The 19,713-nt window shown below is 36.5% G+C and overlaps 1 protein-coding gene and 1 pseudogene across 2 annotated transcripts in view; one reads left to right on the forward strand and one right to left on the reverse strand.

Annotated features, from left to right (window-relative positions):
* LIN28B (lin-28 RNA binding posttranscriptional regulator B) overlaps positions 1 to 19,713 on the reverse strand; it is a 128,190-nt gene that overhangs the window by 11,587 nt on the left and 96,890 nt on the right. The gene's annotated exons all lie outside the window — the stretch shown is intronic.
* Positions 10,407 to 19,713, forward strand: part of LOC118555836 (programmed cell death protein 5 pseudogene) — a 33,574-nt pseudogene continuing 24,267 nt past the window's right edge.

The following is a 19,713-nucleotide window of genomic DNA, read 5'->3' on the forward strand; positions in this document are numbered from 1 at the left end:
CTATGAAGATAGAGGGTTTAAACACCTTCCAATTGTTGTATTACTAAATTAATATTAAAACTGAATTACCGCCATATTACTGAATTAGTAAGAAGTATGTGTAAACTTTCCATTTTTACAGTGTTTATATGAGTGGCATTAAACATATCTGTAGAGGGCTTGTTCTAGAGTATGTTGCTTGGTACGATCTATCCAAAATGTACCCTCAGGATGAATTCATGTGCAGGAGACAAAAGAAGACCGTGCCAAACCATCCCCATCTCTACGGCTACTCAGGAATCAGGAGTTAAAACTATTCTGCTGAAATCACCAATGAAAGGCTTCTAAGGATCAATAAGTTTGATCTCCTGTTCCAGCACCAGCTAGTGCTGAGGAAAATGATGAAGTACAGATGAGAAGTAAATGACCTCTGTCCACTACCCCTCTAGCTCAACTGGTCTTTATGTTGACTATCTGTTGTCTTTTGCCAAGAATGAGCAGTTCTTAAATTGTTCATCATGTAGGTAGGTAGGTGAAAACTGAATGCAGAAAATTGCGACTGTCTAGATAACCTCCATAAATGGTGATATTATGTCCTCTCTGTATAAGTCTGATCTGGAAAATTAAAGCTTAAGGTATTGTACGGTACTCTTGGCTTCATGGCTACTTCTTTTTTTCTCCTCCTTATTGGTTGCAGCTGCTCTTCATGTTATCGAGCTGTTTATATGAATAAAGCCTGATGGTCAAGCTGCTAAGGCATCCCTGCAGATCTTTCCTCTGGTCACTGATCCCGTAAGGAATCTTGTTTCCCTGTTTGAACATTTTAAAGCAGTGACCCTGTGGGCACATGGCCACAGTTATAGAAGAAATGACTGTCAAGCCAAGGATGGAAGTAAAAACTGAAGGTAGGCCTGAGAAGAGCAGACAGGTCCTCGTCAGAGCCAGGATTGTTTACACATGTCCAAATACTCTTAATAAGTGTTAACATTAGGGCTAGATTCTACACATTAACAGATTTGTTTGTGCATACTCTAGAAGCCAGAAAGTGGCTTGTCTTGAAGATAAGCTCTTGAGTATCTGAGCAATGGAATTTTCATCTCCTCTGGTCATCCTTTGAATTTGGCTGGTAGAGGTTTATATGAAGAATTTGGTTAATTCCTTTAGTGAGCAAAAGAAACAAAGCCACTGAATAATTTTTTGATGTTTTTCTAACAAAAAAATCTTGAAAAGTATGGCAGATGTAGTGAAAGGAGGTAAATTTGTTTGCATAATACTTGGTCTTTTTACTTTAAAAATGTACATACTTCAGAAAAGTAAAAATTTAAAAATATAACTGCAAATGGCAAAATGCTATTTATTTATCACACTGAATGTGAAGTTCTCTTTAGAAGGTTTAATTTTATAACTTAATTGAATACAGCACATGTATAGGGAAAAAGCTCTGCTTCAGTGGAAAACTGCATTTGTCTAGATCTCAAGCTCACGCTTATGGATTACCTGATTCTGATTTAGGAGAGTAATTTTACAGCTCTTTAAATTGCCAATAACTGATAGCAATGCAAAGTTATTCTTGCCCATACAGAGGCAAATTCTGTCCTGTCAGGTTCAACTGACTTCCCTTTACCACCCTGAAAGAAGCATGTTTTGCAACCATTGGATATTAATTACAATATTCCTGATCTACAACTGTGTCTGTTCTTTGGATCGTCCTTTGAACAGGTTATTAGAGCTGCCTGTTTTCCTCATTTAATTTAATTAAATAAAATCTTTAATACTTGCTCATTTTGTATCTGTATCAGAGTCAAGATGTTACCGTTTTTGAAAATTATCCTTTAATTCTCATACAGTAAATACCCAACCATAGAAGCCACTATGTCATTATGACATCATTAGGATCTTGCTCTTTAAGTAGAATCTAGAATAGAGATAAAATAAATGCAGAACTAACTTTAATCCCCAGGATTATTGAGCCCAGTATTAGTTTCTGTGTTTATTCTCAGTGATCTTATTTTTCCTATACCTTGAAACATTTTGCTCTTTCATAATCCTGGGAATTACTTCCAACTTCACTAAAAAGGACCTTAAAATAATACAAAAATTTAAATTTTTCCAAAGAAGACATGTAAATGGCCAACAGGTACCTGAAAAAGTGCTCAACATTGCTAATTATCAGGGAAATGCAAATCAAAACCACAGTGAGATATCACCACATACCTGTTAGAATGGCTGTATCAAAAAGACAAGGGATAGCAAGTATCAGCAAGGATGTGGAAAAAAGTAAATCCTTGTGCACTGCCGGTGGGATTGTAAATGGTAGAGCCACTGTGTAAAACAGTATGGAGGCTTCTCAAAAAATTAAAAATAGAAATACCATATGATAAAGCAATTCCACTTCTGGGCATATATCCAACTGAAATGAAATCACTATCTCAAAGAGATATCTGCACCCCCATGTTCCCTGAAGCATTATTCACAATAGCCAAGACACAGGAATGACCTAAAAGTCCACTGATGAATGAATGGTAAAGAAAATGTGGTATACATACACATAATGAAATATTATTCAGCCATAAAAATGGAAATCCTGCCATTTGTGACTACATAGATGGATCTTAAGGCATTATGCTGAATGAAATAAGTCAGACGCAGAAAGACAAATACTGTATCATCTTACATATATAGAATCTAAAAAAAAGTCAAAGTCATAGAAACAGAGAATAGAAAAGTGGTTGATGGGCTTGGGGGGAGGGAGAAGCGGGGAGAGGTTGGTAAAAGTATACAAATTTTTACCTATAAGATGAATAAGGTTCTGAGGATCTCATGTATAACATGGTGACTGTAGTTGAGAACACTGTATTGTATAATTGAAATTTCCTAAGAGAGTAGAACTTAAATCTTCTTGCCGCCGCCAAAAAAGAAAGATAAATATGTGAAGTGACAAATGTGTTAGTTAACTAGATAGGTGGAATCATTTCACAATGTACACATATATCATGTCATCACAGTACACCATAAATATTTTACAATTTTATCTGTCAATTAGACTACAATAAAGCTGGGGTGGGAGAAGAAAGAATATATCTTTGGCTCTACTTTTTAGCTCTAATACATACTTTCCATCTCGCTTGTAAGACGGTGCTAGGATTGAATTCTCTCGATTCTCTCCCAACTATGATCTTGGTATCACTCTACCCTTGTAATGAGGAACTCAGCCTGGTTTTATAACTTTCTCCAAGAAACATTCACCAGCCCAGTAGTGGGCAGGGCAATGGGAGGCAGAAGAGACCCAAATTTATCTAGAGTTGCCGTGGGCAAGGTGGATGTTGGGAAAAGACAGGAGTGTGAGGGGGACTTAGTTCACTCATAAAAGCATTATTGAAATGAGCAGTCCAAGCTGAGAGGAGAGGCAACTGAGACCAGAAGGAACTCAGATGATGAAAAAAAAGGGAGAGAGGATCTCCAATACCTATACTCAACAGCTCAATCTTTTCTACTTTCATAACCCTAATATCAGTAACACTATATGTTCATTTGGAATCAAGATTATCTAAATCATCACTCAACTGCCTCATGCAATCCTGGAGTCCAAAATTGTTGGCAAAGAACTTAATCAGTTTAACTGATTCTACACTGCCTCCATAATATTCTATTAATTATATAATTAAATAATTTTCTGATAACTGGGAAATAACCATGTTGAACATAAGGTTTTCACTGAAAAAAAGTTTTTTAATAATGTAATCATCCAGAAGGGTGATAAAATAGTGAAATAAATCATCACTATTTCATCATCCTTCAGCTTTCTTATTGCATTGCCCAAACTCAGGAGACAGAATTTTTGTAGTCTTTTTCTTTTTAACCTTTCATTAAACACCACTGAGAATTCAGAATTTTTCATTTCCTGTCCATAATGGCAAAGAGAAGAAAATTGACAGAAGATGTTTTGCAATTGTTAGACAAGTAAGAACACAAATACAAAAAGAATAGACAGCAGTACTCCAGACTAATGATGATGGTAAAACTAACCGTATAAACTAAATCTCAGATTATGAGTCATTATACAAGATAATATCCTAAATATATTTTCTCAAATTGAAAAATATATGAGTGAACATGTTTCTATGGACAACAATGAAATTTGTTATCCAGTTATTCATTCTACAGGGAGGAGGATGTCATAATGCAATATTTTTTTGACCAGAAATTTTTGCAAAAAAGACATGTATTCTTTCACCTTTTGTGAAGTTTGTTCTAGGAAATTTACTTGCTATGGTTCAGAAGTGGGCAGATGCTAAAGGTACTACTGAAAGGAGATAAATAGCATAGAAATGAAAAAAGTTAATTGAATTGATCATTCTAATCAATATTATGAAGGTATTTTGCTATTACAGACTGAAGAAATCGACCATCCTATATTCAACAAAACTATGAGCCATGAAACTTTTCAAAGCACTGCATTTTGTGGATAAAAGTATAAGAACCAGAGGAAATAAAAAGCTGTAATCTCTTAGAAATATATTTGAAATCTGGATCAGTATTTATAAGATGAGTATGTTCCAGGCCATCCATGAGTGATTACTTGCATTTAAAGGATATTGCCCATTTTGGACACATGTATCTTCACACCAGAAAAATATGAAATAAAGTTTTCTTGGTTACATTTAAATTCTTACTAATTTCCAATATAGCTATTTTTCACAACATCCCTTTATTTTTATATCTGTAAATTATTTGTAAAATGACTTTCAAAATGTGTTTTAAAAAGGGTGCCTTGGATTCAGATGGTAAATGGTAATGACTATTCTTCCTGGTGTACTGCTAGTTAATAACATACAGAATTTGATAAATGGTGTAAAAGAAAGTGTTGCACCTTTTCAAGAGAAGACATAATCACAGTCATTGTGAACAGGAATGATTTTGTAAAGGAGTTGGCCTGGCTACAACAAGCTAGGTAAAATTCATCAAAAATCTGTGAGGTTTGGGGTGCCTGGGTGGTCAGTCAGTTGGGCTTCTGACTCTTGATTTCAGCTCAGGTCATGATCTCAGGGTTGTGAGGATGGAGCCCTGTGTTGGGCTCCGCACTCAGCGGGGAGTCTGATTGAGATTCTCTTTCTTCCTCTCCCTCTGCCCCTCCCTACCCCGCACTCACTCTTTCTCTCACTCTCTAAAACAAACAAATAAGGGGTGCCTGGGTGGCTCAGTCATTGGGCGTCTGCCTTTGGCTCAGGTCATGATCCCAGGGTCCTGGGATCGAGTCCCACATCAGGCTCCCTGCTCAGCGGGAAGCCTGCTTCTCCTTCTCCCACTCCCCCTGCTTGTGTTCCCTCTCTCACTGTGTCTCTCTCTGTCAAATAAATAAATAAAATCTTTAAAAAAATAAAAAAATAAAATAAAATAAACAAATAAATCTTTAAAAAAATGAATGAGGTTTATATAGATGGAAGAAAAATATGCCAGAATATATGGCATGGGAAAACTAGAGGATATGTTTAGGAAAGCAAGTTGGGTAGCTTGGAAAATAAAATGGAAACCAAGATTACTGAGCAGAATATTAAATATATTTTATAATTTACTATTTTAAAAACTTTCATCTTATAGTTGAAAAAATTGAGTTTCGAACCTGATACATACATTGCTCATGACCACAAACCTAGTAATGGAGAGCCCAAGATTTTAGCCTACCAATCCAATGATCCATGATAAATCACTTAATCTCTCTGAGTTTCCTCTCCTGTAAATAAGTTTCATCATCCAGGAATCCTTTTTTAGAGATGATAATAATTCCCACTTACTTCATGTGGTTGCTTCTGGTCTTAAATGAGATTAATATTTTAAGATGCTTTGCAAACTACAAAATTCTACATAAATAGAATCTCTTTCCCTAATCTTGGATATTATATTCCCAAAGCACTTTCACCCCACTCATAATAAAATAATTAACAGTAGAAGAGCTAAAGTTCTCATGAATTAAGGGAGGCGGGGGGAAGACCAAAAATAAGTAACAGGAAAAGCTTAAAGTATTTTTCGCTTGATATTCAGCATATTTATATATGCTCTGTAATTAATTTGCATTTAACATTCCTTATTTCACTATAATTTTCTTTACCATCTCCTACTCTTGCATTTTGATGAAATACTAGTAAATTCATTTACTTTGTTGCAGATGCAACACATTTAGTATGGAGGTCACTGTTAAAATGTTCACTATTTTTCTGATTTATATTTTGGAGTCCCTAAAAATCAAATCTCAGAATAACTTTGTTTTAATAAACTGTATCAGAAGACTTTGTAGATAAAATTATAAAGATGTTAATCTGTGTATCATACAGTTTTATGTATGGAGAATTTGCTCACTATTCCTATTTCTTTTTTTTTTAAGATTTTATTTATTTGACAGAGAGAGACACAGCGAGAGAGGGAACACAAGCAGGGGGAGTGGAAGAGGGAGAAGCAGGCTTCCCGCAGAGCACGGAGCCTGAAGCGGGGCTCGATCCCAGGACCCTTGGATCATGACCCGAGCCGAAGGCAGACGCTAAACGACTGAGCCACCCAGGCGCCCCTCACTATTCCTATTTTTATAAACTCTTCTTTTATCTGGCTTTCAGGATACTTTATTTTATTGGGTTTTTCCCTATCTTTTTGACATTATTTTCCTATCTTATGCTTAGTACCTTTCTGGATTTACCAAGATCTACACTTGCTTGTCTATCATCTCTCCTTCAAAAAATTGATCCATTTCCCTTAACAAATTATTTTCTTTATGCTGATCACTCACAAATTATTCCCACTTTGATGTCTTCCTGTAATCTCAAACTCAACTCATCTCTTCGAGGCCATTTTGACCCCTAGTTTCCATATCTCTTCCAATATTGGTTGATTTTCCTATAAATTCCATCATTCATCATTGCATTCATAGTATTTATTGTTAAGTTACTTGGTTGGCTCAAAGAAAAGGAAAAGATATTATTAAAATCTTCACTGTCTTTTGTCCTTTAAAAGCAAAATGGAAACATAAAGCTTACTCTTAGGTCAACTCTTAAACCTATGACCAGTTTCCTCAACTTCTTGTCCATTTGGGGATAGATCCCCCCTCTCCTGTCCTTACACCATGCCAAAGATCAATCATGCTAACTGATATTTCAGGTACATCTATCAGCCCATTTGGCCCACTCAATCACCAACCAGTGATGACCATATTAGCGTTACCTCGGTTAATGTAAATGAAACAAAGAAAAATTTATAAAATCAGTCATTACTTTTTAAAAATAGTATAACAGAAGAATAAAAAAGTGAAGAGGAAAACTATTGTAAGCTGTTGGAACCTGAGGGTGAAAAGGAGAGTATTTAGTACCAAAAGGGCAGGATCATTAAAGTGAGAGCGGTATTAAGTGACTAATGTAAAAAAGATATAAAAGTATGAATTCCCACCTAACATACTTTTTGTACTGAATATTACGGTCATGGACTCTAGTCAATATTACGGAGTAACAGGTACTCACTGAGCTGTCATGTAACCCTATGGCAGAAGCCACATCTCCTGGGCAAAAACCACCAAAGTCAGGTCAATTTCCCTTTATCTAGTCATCTTTTGACAAGTCCTCTTGACTTTTTGACTAAGTTTGAGTAGTCACTAATTACGGAGTTTTCAAAGAAGCAGTAATGGCAAAAGTTAACTATCTGCTGATGCACACCTCTGGAGACACCAGTCTGAAACTTGAAGTCACAGATTTGGGAAATACCACTGAAAGGACAGACAGTCTTAAAGCCATGGAATGACGGTCAACCAGCCAAGTGTGAAGAGTGAGAAGAGGACTGCCGACAAAGTTCTCAGAAATCTTCTACTTAATAATGTTCAAGTGTTAGAACCAGTTAGGCATCTAAGAAGGAAAAGTCAGAGAAACAGTAGGAAGGCAAGAAAAGAGACATTTCCCTAGTTAAAAAAGGAGTTTTATATTGGAGAAAGTGGCTGACAGTGATCAAATAAGATGAAGTATTAAAATAGGTTGATGGAGGGCGCCTGGGTGGCTCAGTCGGTTAAGCGTCTGCCTTTGGCTCAGGTCATGATCCCAGAGTCCTGGGATCGAGTCCAACATCGGGCTCTCTGCCCAGCAGGGAGTCTGCTTCTCCCTCTCACTCAAATAAATAAATAAAACCTTTAAAAAATAAATAAATAAATAAAAATTTAAAATAGGTTGATGGATTTAGCAAGCTGGAGGTAGGAAGAAGCCTCAGGTAGAAGATACAGTGAATACAAAAGAATTAAGGAACTATAATTGAACTGCAGTGCCAGTATTAACTTCCTCAAAGTCCAACATGCATATCTTAGGAAAAATAGGTCTTCTGAGGGGATTCACTTCCTCAGAAAGCCCTTTCCAAAGCTGTACATTACATATTCTTTTAAAAATCACCAGAGTCCAACAGAAAGACATTCAAAAGACACAAACAGGAAATTCACAGATAAAGAAAGAAAAATGACAAATAGTTTTAAGTACACTAGCAAAAACAAAAAATTTTTAAAAATCAATCATACAAAAAAAACCAAAGAATTATATACCTTTCAAAGTAGCATATAAAAATATTCTGACCATATCATTGAAAACGACTAAAAATACTAGATAAAATATTTTTAAAACATCTTTTGAAATGCATTACTGACCAGGCAAGAAAATAAGGAATGCTTAGAAGTAAAAAATGAAGTGAAAGCAGGAAACTAGGGCAGTAAGTGGAGCACTGAAACAGACTCTCACCCTGGAGGCACCAGAGAACACTGCCAACCTTAAGCTTCGACCTTGTAAGGGGGGGTCAGAGGGAGCAGGGGGGTCAGGAAACAAAGTCCAGGTCCTGTCCGGAAGTTGGGAGTCTTATTGGAGATCCTGTCCCACAAAGCTGGAACCCCCCCAAATTGCACTCACAGTGTAAAGATAAATGAAAATAAGCTTGCCCAGAAGAAGGGGATGGCATGGAAACTTTTCTACCCCCCAACACGATGTTGGGAGGAAGAGAAAACAAATGTCCCCTGAGAACTGATAACTATAACCCAGACTGTGTATGGTATTGCAGCTCAAGTGGGCATATGGCATACACTGAGAATTCATTATAAAATTGTTCCTAGTTGGTTCAGTGCCTCCAGGCACATGAGGAAGCAAACACAAAAAGTCTCTGGAAAAAATGCACCTTTCAAGGCAGGAGTGAAAGAATTCTTATAGATAAAAGTCCAAGAAATATGACTGGTTAAAAAAACCATAAAAGACAAAGGAAAATAGGGCACCATGAACTACAAACAGCAGATTCAGACCCAAAGACTTCAGACATTGGGTTGATCAGATTCAAACTGTAAAATAAGTAAGTTTTGATATGTTTAAAGCAATGGTTCTTAACATTATCAGGCCAATGTCTACCTTTTATAGTAAGTATTTTTAATGCCCTTAGTCCTATCCTGAAAGAAATGTAAAATAATATAATCTATATACACACATCATGCATACTATATATAATATATATTCCTTAACTATAATATATAGAAGAAAAATAATTTATAGTAAAAGAATACATATTTAATAAAATATGCACAAACCAAACCATGCTAGAAGACAGAATAATTGTCTATAGTAAATAAATTTGGATTTAAGTGAAGCCATTCCATACAAGTACAGGAAAATAAAAAAAAGAAGAGGTACAGAGAAATACTAGAATAAAAATTAGTGTGAGTACACCAATATACAATCAGAAAAAGGACTGGAAATTCTAGAATAGAAAGCCATATCTAAAATGAAAAATTCACTGATTAGATAACAGCATCATAGAAACTGCAGAAAAATCTGTAAATTTAAAGACAGATTACAAAAGAAATAATACAAATGGATTACAGAGAAAATAAAGCACTAAAAAATATGAACAGAGGGGGGCCTGGGTGGCTCAGTCGTTAAGCGTCTGCCTTTGGCTCAGGTCATGATCCCATGATCATGGGATCTTGGTTAAGAAAATAAGTTCAAAGATATCTAAACATTACCTAAAAATGATATATCTAATACAAATGTATAAAATACAGAGCCTTGGGGCACCTAGGTGGCTCAGATGGTTGAGCATCTGCCTTCAGCTCGGGTCATGATCTCCAGGTCCTGGGATCGAGTCCCGCATCAGGCTCCCTGCTCTGCGGAAAGCCTGCTTCTCCCTCTCCCACTCCCCCTGCTTGTGTTCCCTCTCTCGCTGTCTCTCTCTCTGTTAAATAAATAAATAAAATCTTTAAAAAAAAAATATGAACAGAGCCTCTGCGACCTGTGGGGGTGATATGAAATGGTGTGTTATAAATGCAATTAGAGTCTCAGAAAGAGAAGAGACCTACCATGGGGTAAAAAAAAATACACCATGGAATAAAGAAATTAATGACATTTAGTGTCTTCTCAGAAATAACAGAGGCCAGGCGATAAATGGACAACATCTTCGAAGTAGTAAAAGCAAAAAAAAAAACTCTTTCATTTGAAAATTCCGAACCTATCAAAAATATGCGCCAAAAATGTGGGTCAGATGGTGCACTGGTAGTACAGTGGTGAGCGCAGCTGCCTTCCAGAAATGGGGGAGGGCATAAAGACTGGAGAGAATCTGCAGCCAGCCAACTTCCACAAGAAGAAATGCTATAAAAAAAATTTCTTCAGCCTCAAGGCAAATGCTACCATATGGAAACTTCCATCTACGAAAAGAAGTAAAGAGAACTAGAAATGGGTGATATGTACCTAAACATAAAAAGTTATCTATTCTCCACTCTTAAGTACTTTTAAGATAAATATTAAAACAAAAGTAACAACGCTAAATTGTGGGATATATAAGTTAATGTTGAAGTAAGTATATGATGCAATAGCACAAAAGATGACATGGGGTGAATGAAATTATACTTTTCTAAGGTTCTTAACACATTTTATAGCACATGAAACATCATTAACCAAGAAGAAGGCACAAAATGAAGAATGGAAGGGAAAAACGAGAAAAATAGAAAACAAATAGCAAACTGGTAGGCTTGTATCTAAGTATGTCAATAATTAAATACAAACAGACTCAATTCTCAAATTAAAAAGTAGAAATTGTCAGGTTTGATTTTAAAAAAAAGATCTGGGGTGCCTGGGTGGCTCAGTCATTAAGCGTCTGCCTTCAGCTCAGGTCATGATCCCAGAGTCCTGGGATGCAGCCCCACATGCCTCTCTGCTCAGCGGGGAAGTCTGTTTCTCCCTCTGCCTCTCACCTCGCTCATGCTCACTCTCTCCCTCTTTCTCTCAAATAAATAAATAAAAATAAAATCTTTTTTAAAAAGATCTAACAATATCCTGACTATAGGAGACACACTAAATATAGAGTCATAGATACATTGGAATTAAAAGGAAACATAAAAAGAATGTAGCAGGAGGGGAAGAATGAAGGGGGGGAAATCGGAGGGGGAGAAGAACTATGAGAGACGATGGACTCTGAAAAACAAACTGAGGGTTCTAGAGGGGAGGGGGTTGGGAGGATGGGTTAGCCTGGTGATGGGTATTGAGGAGGGCACGTTCTGCATGGAGCACTGGGTGTTATGCACAAACAATGAATCATGGAACACTAAATCTAAAACTAATGATGTAATGTATGGGAATTAACATAACAATAAAAAAAATTAAAAAAAAAAAAAAAAAAAAAGGAAACATAAAGTACTCCATGCACACAGTAATCCCAAAAAAGCTGGTGTGGCTATATTAGTATCAGACAAAAGATACTTCAAGATGAGATATATTATAGAAGAAGTGGGAAATTTTGTAAACGCAGAGGGTCAATCCATCAGGAAGCATAATCATCCCACTGTGAATGCAACTAATATGCTACCAACAGAGTTTCAAAACAAGAAGCAAATACTGTCAGAACCCCCCCCCCAAAAAAAGAGAGAAACCCACAATTACAGCTGGATTTTAACATCTCTTTCTCAGTAATTGATAAAACAAGTAGACACACACATCAGTAAAAATATAGACAATTTCAGCAACACTATTACTAAAAGACATCACAGAACAATGCACTCAATATATGCAGAATATGTATTGTTTTCATGTGCACATGGAACATTGTCCAGAATAGAATAACAGCTTTGGACAGAAAAGAAGTCTCCATGAATTTCAAATATTGAAATCCTATAAAATACATTTTCTGATCACAATGTAATTACATTTAGAAATAAATAAGACATACTTCCAGGAAAACAAAATATTTTAGAAATTCATCATATTAACAGAATAAAGGAGATAAAAACATCTGGTCATTTCAGTACCTACAGGGAAGAGCATGACAAATGCACATTCATTCATGATTAAAAACTCTCAGAAGAAAACTTCCTTAACCTAACAAAGGACTATCATCAAAATTAATAGTGAATACTCAATATTTTCCCCTAAAGACTGTGAAGGCAAGGATATCCACTCTCACCATTTCTAAATATGTTACTGAGGTCCCTAGCCAGTGCTGTAGGCCAAAAAAATAAATAAAGGAAAGAAAGAAAAGGCATAAAGATGGAAAAGGAAAAGGAAAATCATTTGCAGACATAATTGTTAACATGTAGAATCATAAAGTATCTACAAAAGATAATAGATTTAATAGCTAAATATAGTAGTCAAGAGATCAATTGTATTTTATACACTAGCAACAAATAGAAAAAAGAATTTTAAAAGATTATATACAATAGCATAAAATACTCAAGAATAAATTTTAAAAAGATATGAAAGACTTTTTACACTAAAAATGACAAAACATTACTGAGAGAAAGAAAAGAAAACCTAAATAAATGGTTATGTATTAGGTTAATGAATCTGAAGGCTCAACATTCTTTTCTTCTTTTTAAAGATTTTATTTATTTGACAGAGAGAGAGACAGCAAGAGAGGGAACACAAGCAGGGGGAGTGGGAGAGGGAGAAGCAGGCTTCCCGCTGAGCAGGGAGCCCGATGTGGGACTCAATCCCAAGACCCTGGGATCACGACCTGAGCGGAAGGCAGACGCTTAACGACTGAACCACCCAGGTGCCCCAAGACTCAACATTCTTGACATGTAAATTCTCACCGTTATTCTATAGATTAAATGCAATCCCAATCAAATTTCTAGTTGACAAGTTCATTTGTAATCTATAAAAATGCAAAGCACCTTGAATATCCAAAGCAATTTTGAAAAAGATAAACAAAGTTGGACTGATATTACATGATTTCAAGACTTAATGTAAAGGTACAGTAGGGTTTTTCAATTTCGGCACTGTAACGTTTTAGGAAGGATAATTCTTATGGAGGCTGCCATGAGCATTATAAGATTTTTAGCAACATCTCTAGCCCCTGCTCACTAGATGCCAGTAGCATCACCACTCCTCAGTTGTCCTAACAACCAAAGATGTCTCCTCCAGACATTGCCAAATATCCCCTACAATGCACTATCACCCCCAGCTGAGATACAATAAATAGGACAGGGTAGGGAAATAAAAAAAAGACAGTGTGGTATTGGTGTTAGGAGAGAAAAGTTGGTTAAATATAAGAGAAGAGAACAGAACCCATAAACATGTCACCTTATGTGGCCAACTGATGCCAAGGTAAATCAATGAAACAAAGAAAATCTTCATCAAAAAGGCATTGGAAAAATTAGATAAACTTATGGGGAGAAAATGAACCTCATCCTCTTTAAGACCACATATCAAAATAAATTAACTTGAGTAACAGCCTAAACATAAGTAAAACTACAGAACTTTTAAAAACAATATGAGAGAATGCCTTCATAACCTTGAGGTAGGCAAACATTGCTTAGAGAGAATACAGCAATCACCAACCATTAAAAAATTGATAAATTAGACTCTACTAAAATTAAAAAGCTTTTGCTCATCAAAAGACTGGTATGAAGAGGAAAAAGATAAAACAGAGAAAATATTCTCAGTACATTATCTGTCAAGGAAATTGTATCTAGTATTCTAAAGAATTCTCATAATTCAGTAATAAAATGGCTACTCAATTTAAAAAACAAGCAAAAGAGAAATACAAATGGCTTAAAGTACCTGAAAAGATGCTCACTCATCATTATGGGAATGAAAATTAAAACCAAAAGGTAATAATAGCACTCACTATACAATCAGTAAGAAGCCTAAAACTAAAACACTGAAATTTTAAATACTGAGGAGGATATGGAACAACTTGAACTCTTAAACATTGCTGGTGTGGAAAAACTGGTGGTTTCTTATAAAGTATGGAAAGCTACTCTATAATTCAGCGATTCCACTTTTATGTAATTCCTTAAGAGAAATAAAAATACATGTCTACAAAAAGACTTTTATAAGAATGTTTATGGCCCCTTTATTTATGATAACAACACACTACTGATGAAATGTCTATCAATAGGTAAATGGATATATAAATTGTGGTAGATTCATATTAAAAACTACACTCTAACTAAAATTAAAATGACCTAATAATACACACAACAACATTAATCTCATAATCAAATGTTTAGTAAAATAAACTAGATGCGGGGCGCCTGGGTGGCTCAGTCATTCAGTGTCTGCCTTCGGCTCCGGTCATGATCCCAGGGTCCTGGGATCGAGCCCCGCATCGGGCTCCCTGCTCCACGGGAAGCCTGCTTCTCCCTCTCCTACTCCCCCTCCTTGTGTTCCCTCTCTCTATCAAATAAATAAATAAAATCTTTAAAAAAAAATGAACTAGATGTAAAAGTGTATACTGCATGATTAATTCCATTTATGTTAAGTTCAGGAAATCTATGGGGACAGAAATCAAGAGTAGTTACATATAGGAAGCAGAGACTGGTTGGAAAGAGGCACAGGGTACTTCCTGGAATGATAAAAATATTCTGTTTTGATGATTGTATTTGTTATATGGATGTATATTTTATCCAAACTCACCAAATTATCTAGCATTCCTACACAACAGTAACTATCCTTTCCTATCACTGATCATCATTTGTAGGGGAAATGACCAAAATCTCCCCCTCCAATTTCCAAACACCTTCTTTGTGATGGTACCATGCTGGTTGAGAACCATTAATTTAAATAATAAGGATATGGAAATATGGTCAGGAGCAAAGACTCTTAAGACATCACCAAGCAGATTTAAAAAAAGAAAATAAATAAATAAATAAAATGCCTAGAAATAGAAAAAGTAAGTAATTGAAACTAAAAACTCAACAAGGGGCGCCTGGGTGGCTCAGTCAGTTAAGCATCTGCCTTCAGCTCAGGTCATGATCTTGGGGTCCTGTGATCGAGTCCTATGTCAGGCTCCCCGCTCAGTGGGGAGTCTGCTTCTCCCTCTCCCTCTGCCCCTCCTCACCCCCACTTGTGCTCACGCACTCTCACTCAAATAAATAAAATCTTTTTTTTTTAAAAGATTTTATTTATTTATTTGGCAGAGAGAGACACAGTGAGAGAGGGAGTGGGAGAGGGAGAAGCAGGCTTCAACTGAGCAAGGAGCCCGATGTGGGGCTCGATCCCAGGACCCTGGGATCATGACCTGAGCCGAAGGCAGACGCTTAACGACTGAGCCACCCAGGCACCCCAATAAATAAAATCTTTTAAAAAATAAAAAATAAAAGCTTAATGAATAACTTAAAAAGATCAGAAACAGCTGAAGAGAACATTAAGAACTGCTTCCAGCAGTATGACCAACTAGGTACCTAAAAAACACCAGGTACCTAAAACACACATTTTCATGCACTGCTGGGCTTGTAGAAAATAACGGCATTAGCCCCCTCAAATAAACCTAGAGGCAAAGTTAGAGGAAGGAGAGGCAGGGGTACCCTAATGGTGAATGATAATATTAGTATTATAACAGGTGACTAGACTGAGTCATGGGGCCAGCAACATCTAAACTCACTTCCACACCAAGGCAGGGATCCTTGAAATTAGTTACAGTGGTCAAGGCTATGGAAACTCCTATTTCCAGGCACAAGCAAACGCAATTTCTTCAAAAGAAAAGTCTTCTCAACTTAGGCCAGCACTATTTCCATAAATTATAATCAAATATGTATGAGCTCATAATCAAAGATCACAAGATACTAAGAAATAAACTACTATGAGGTGAGGGTTAGCAGAAACAACAAACTAGAGATTTAGACTTCCAAAACCATTATTGGAATTGTCAAAAACAAACTATAAAATAGCTAGAGACAAAGTTTTTAAAGAAATAAAAGACGTCACATTAATGAATAACAACCAATAAGAGACCAGCAAAAATACCCACGCACACTTGAAAATATGAAATTCAACAGGACTATTCGATATTAAAATGATATTGAGATTTAAAATTCAGTGGAATTACTAAATAGCAACTTAGACACAGCTAGAGGTAGGATTAGTGAACTGGAAAATACATCTAAAGAAATTACATGAACCAGCATAGACAGATAAGAAGATTAAAAATGTTAAAGTTAGGAAACATCAGTAATAAAGTAAGAATGTCTAACATACATCGTGTGTGTGTGTGTGTGCGTGTGCATGTGTGTGTGAGAGTGAGATAGACAGAGAAGAATAGAGAGAGAGGCATTATTTGCAGAGATGATGGCTGAAAATTTTCCAGAAGGGATAAAAGACTTGAACATATATATAAAGAGGGAGGATTACATATGCCAAGGAGGATAAGTAAAAATGGACAAAAAGATCTTACAAGGAGCTAGAGAGAAAAGATCACTTGCAAAAGAAAAAATAGCAAGTAAGGTGATGGCAGACACCTTAACCTGCAATAATGGAAACCAGGAATCATAATAATATCTTGAAATACTAAGAGAAAATATCTGTTAATTAGAAACGCATATCCTGTGAAACTAGCTTTTAGGAACAAGAGTAGAATAAAGATTGATTCAGATAAAAACAACAGAATTTACCACAAACAGATGTCTCTATAGAAAATTTAAAAAGGGGGCGCCTGGGTGGCTCAGTCATTAACCGTCTGCCTTCGGCTCAGGTCATGATCCCAGGGTCCTGGGATCGAGCCCCGCATCGGGCTCCCTGCTCCGCGGGAGGCCTGCTTCTCCCTCTTCCACTCCCCCTGCTTGTGTTCCCTCTCTCGCTATCTCTCTCTCTGTCAAATAAATAAATAAAATCTTTAAGAAAAAAAAAGAAAATTTAAAAAGGTATATATTGGGAAAAAGGAAAATGATTGCAGAATGAAATTCAGACATGCAAGAATAGTGAGTATACAGTTTGATACGCATGTAACAATGATTGACACTACTACTAGTAGTACTACTACTACTAATTATTTATAAAGTTAAAAAGCATAAAGTGAAGCATAGCCTATACGCTTGGAGGAGGAGGTTCCTAGGCCTTCAAATATTCTATGTATTATTGTTTGATGGAAATGAATCAACAGAACTAATGAAGTAATACTAAAAATACTTAACAACTATTACACCATGGGTACCAACCAAATGGAATGGTCAGTAAAATAAACAGTAGGGATATACTTGTGTGTTCAATACTGGTCTTAGTTAAGTTGTGAACTAACTGAACATTTTGTTAATTTATGTAAGCATGGTAGGATTTCAAGGGAACCACTAAAAGACAAGAAATAAATAGACTGTATTACCTCTGGACTACTGCGTATTATTGACTAAAAAAATAGCAGATTATAAAAGAACTGTACATTTTGGCAAATACATACTTATGCAAACCCACACACATGGATAGAAAAAAGATCCAGAAAACTACATACTAAAGTTTTCGCATTGGTACTCTGATGAGAGTATGATCCTTTCCCTTTTTTGGCTTGTGGTATATTTTTAAGTTTTAATAACGTTCATGTATTGCCTCTATAAGAAAAGTTTGTTTAAAAATAAACAAACTGAGGGGTGCCTGGGTGGCTCAGTCAGTTGGGCGTCCACTCTTGATTTCCATTCTGGTCATGATCTCAGGGTCCTGGGATGGAGCCCCCGGAAGGCTCCCAGCTCAGTGGGGAGTCTACTTTGCTCCCTCTCCCTCTTCCCCTCCTTTACTCGCATGCGCACACATGCTCGCTCTCTCTCTCAAATAAATCTTAAAAAAATAAACAAATTGAGAAAGAAGCAAGGGGAAAAAGGTATGTTATAGTATCCCATCCTTCATGAAAAAAGAATATACACTTGTTATCAGTTGCATATAAACTAAGGGGTTGGAGAAAGGAATGTGTTTATATATAGGAATATGTGCTAAATAGGAATATATGCTATCTTAAGGATAGTTGGTTACTGTGAGCATATAAAATAGAGCTACTATTTTTAAATGAAACATTATGTATATACATATATGATTTGAGAAAATTTAAATATCAACACCAGAAATCTGAAAGATGCAGGATATGGAAAAAATCATCTAATCCAATGACCTTTTAAATGATAATACTTTGTTTTGATTTCAATTTCTCCCCCCACCCCAATTTAAGAATAAAAGACTATATAGCATATACAGAAAAATGAATAGTGAAGAGACTTTTCTTGCTAGATACTAAGGAAGTAGTCATCTAATCTAATTCTCTTACCTATAAGCACGAGAAACACCCCTTTGTTAAAGTCACCACTGACCCCGATCCTGCCAAACCAAATAGCTGCTTCTCATCTGACCTTCTCAGCAGTGTTATCAACAGTTAAGCACTGTCTCTGAGACAAGGCTTTTGACAAACCACTCTCCTCATTTTCCTCCCCTCTGCCCACTCTTTTTTTTTTAATGCCCACTCTTTCTTAGCTGTACTTTCTTTTTTAAAAAAGATTTATTTATTTATTTATTTATTTATTTATTTATTTATTTATTTATTTATTTATTCGAGAGAGAGAGAAAGGAGAGCACAAGTGGGGGAGGAGTAGAGGGAGAGGTACAAGCTGACTCCTCACTGAGCATGGAGCCTGACATGGGGCTGGATCTCACGACCCCGAGATCACGACCTGAGCCAAAACCAAGAGCTGGATCCTCAACCAACTGAGCCACCCAGGTGCCTGTAGCTGTACCTTCTCATCTCAACTTCTAAATTTTTCTGTCCTCAAAGTGCTGTCATCCATCCCCATGGCTTTCAATACCGTCACTACACTGACGGCTCCCAAATTTAGATTTCTAGTCTCTACTATTACTTTGAGCTTCAGAAAGAATCACCTAAATATCCACTTGACATCTCTGTTCTAGAGTCAGGTCAAAATTAGTATGTCCAAAACAGTACTCCTGACTCTCCAACTCTTCCTGCCCCCATCCTCATCTCAGTAAACTATACCATCCTCCACCCAACTGCTCACACCAGCAATTAGGAGTCACCCTAATCTTTCTCTTTCTCTCATGCTTCATATCCAGTTGAACAAAAGTTCTTGTTGGCTCAGTCAAATTATATCCAGAAGTGACATCTTTCCAAGTCCACATCCCGGTACAAGTCATCATCACCTCTTACCTGCCTACATTATTGTAACAGCCTCCAAACGAGTCTTTCTGCTTCTGTTCCTGCCTCACCAAGGCCTGTTTTTCAAATTTCATAAATAACATGGCCTCCACAGCCCTATACTATGCAGCCCCTGCTAATTTCTCAGCCATCATCTGGCACTTCTTCCATCAGTTGCTTTATTCCCTACCAGCCGGCCTGCAGCCCCTCAAACAGGCTAAATTCATTACTGCCTCAGAATCTTTGCATAGGTCTTGCCTTTTGAATAGAAATCACTTTCCCCAGAGCTATACAAGGCTTGTTCTATCTCTTCATTCAGGTCTCTGCTCAGATATCATCTCCACAAGGCATTTCCTG

This window comes from Halichoerus grypus, chromosome 9 (genome assembly GCF_964656455.1).
Source record: "Halichoerus grypus chromosome 9, mHalGry1.hap1.1, whole genome shotgun sequence".
NCBI classification, from domain to species: domain Eukaryota; kingdom Metazoa; phylum Chordata; class Mammalia; order Carnivora; family Phocidae; genus Halichoerus; species Halichoerus grypus.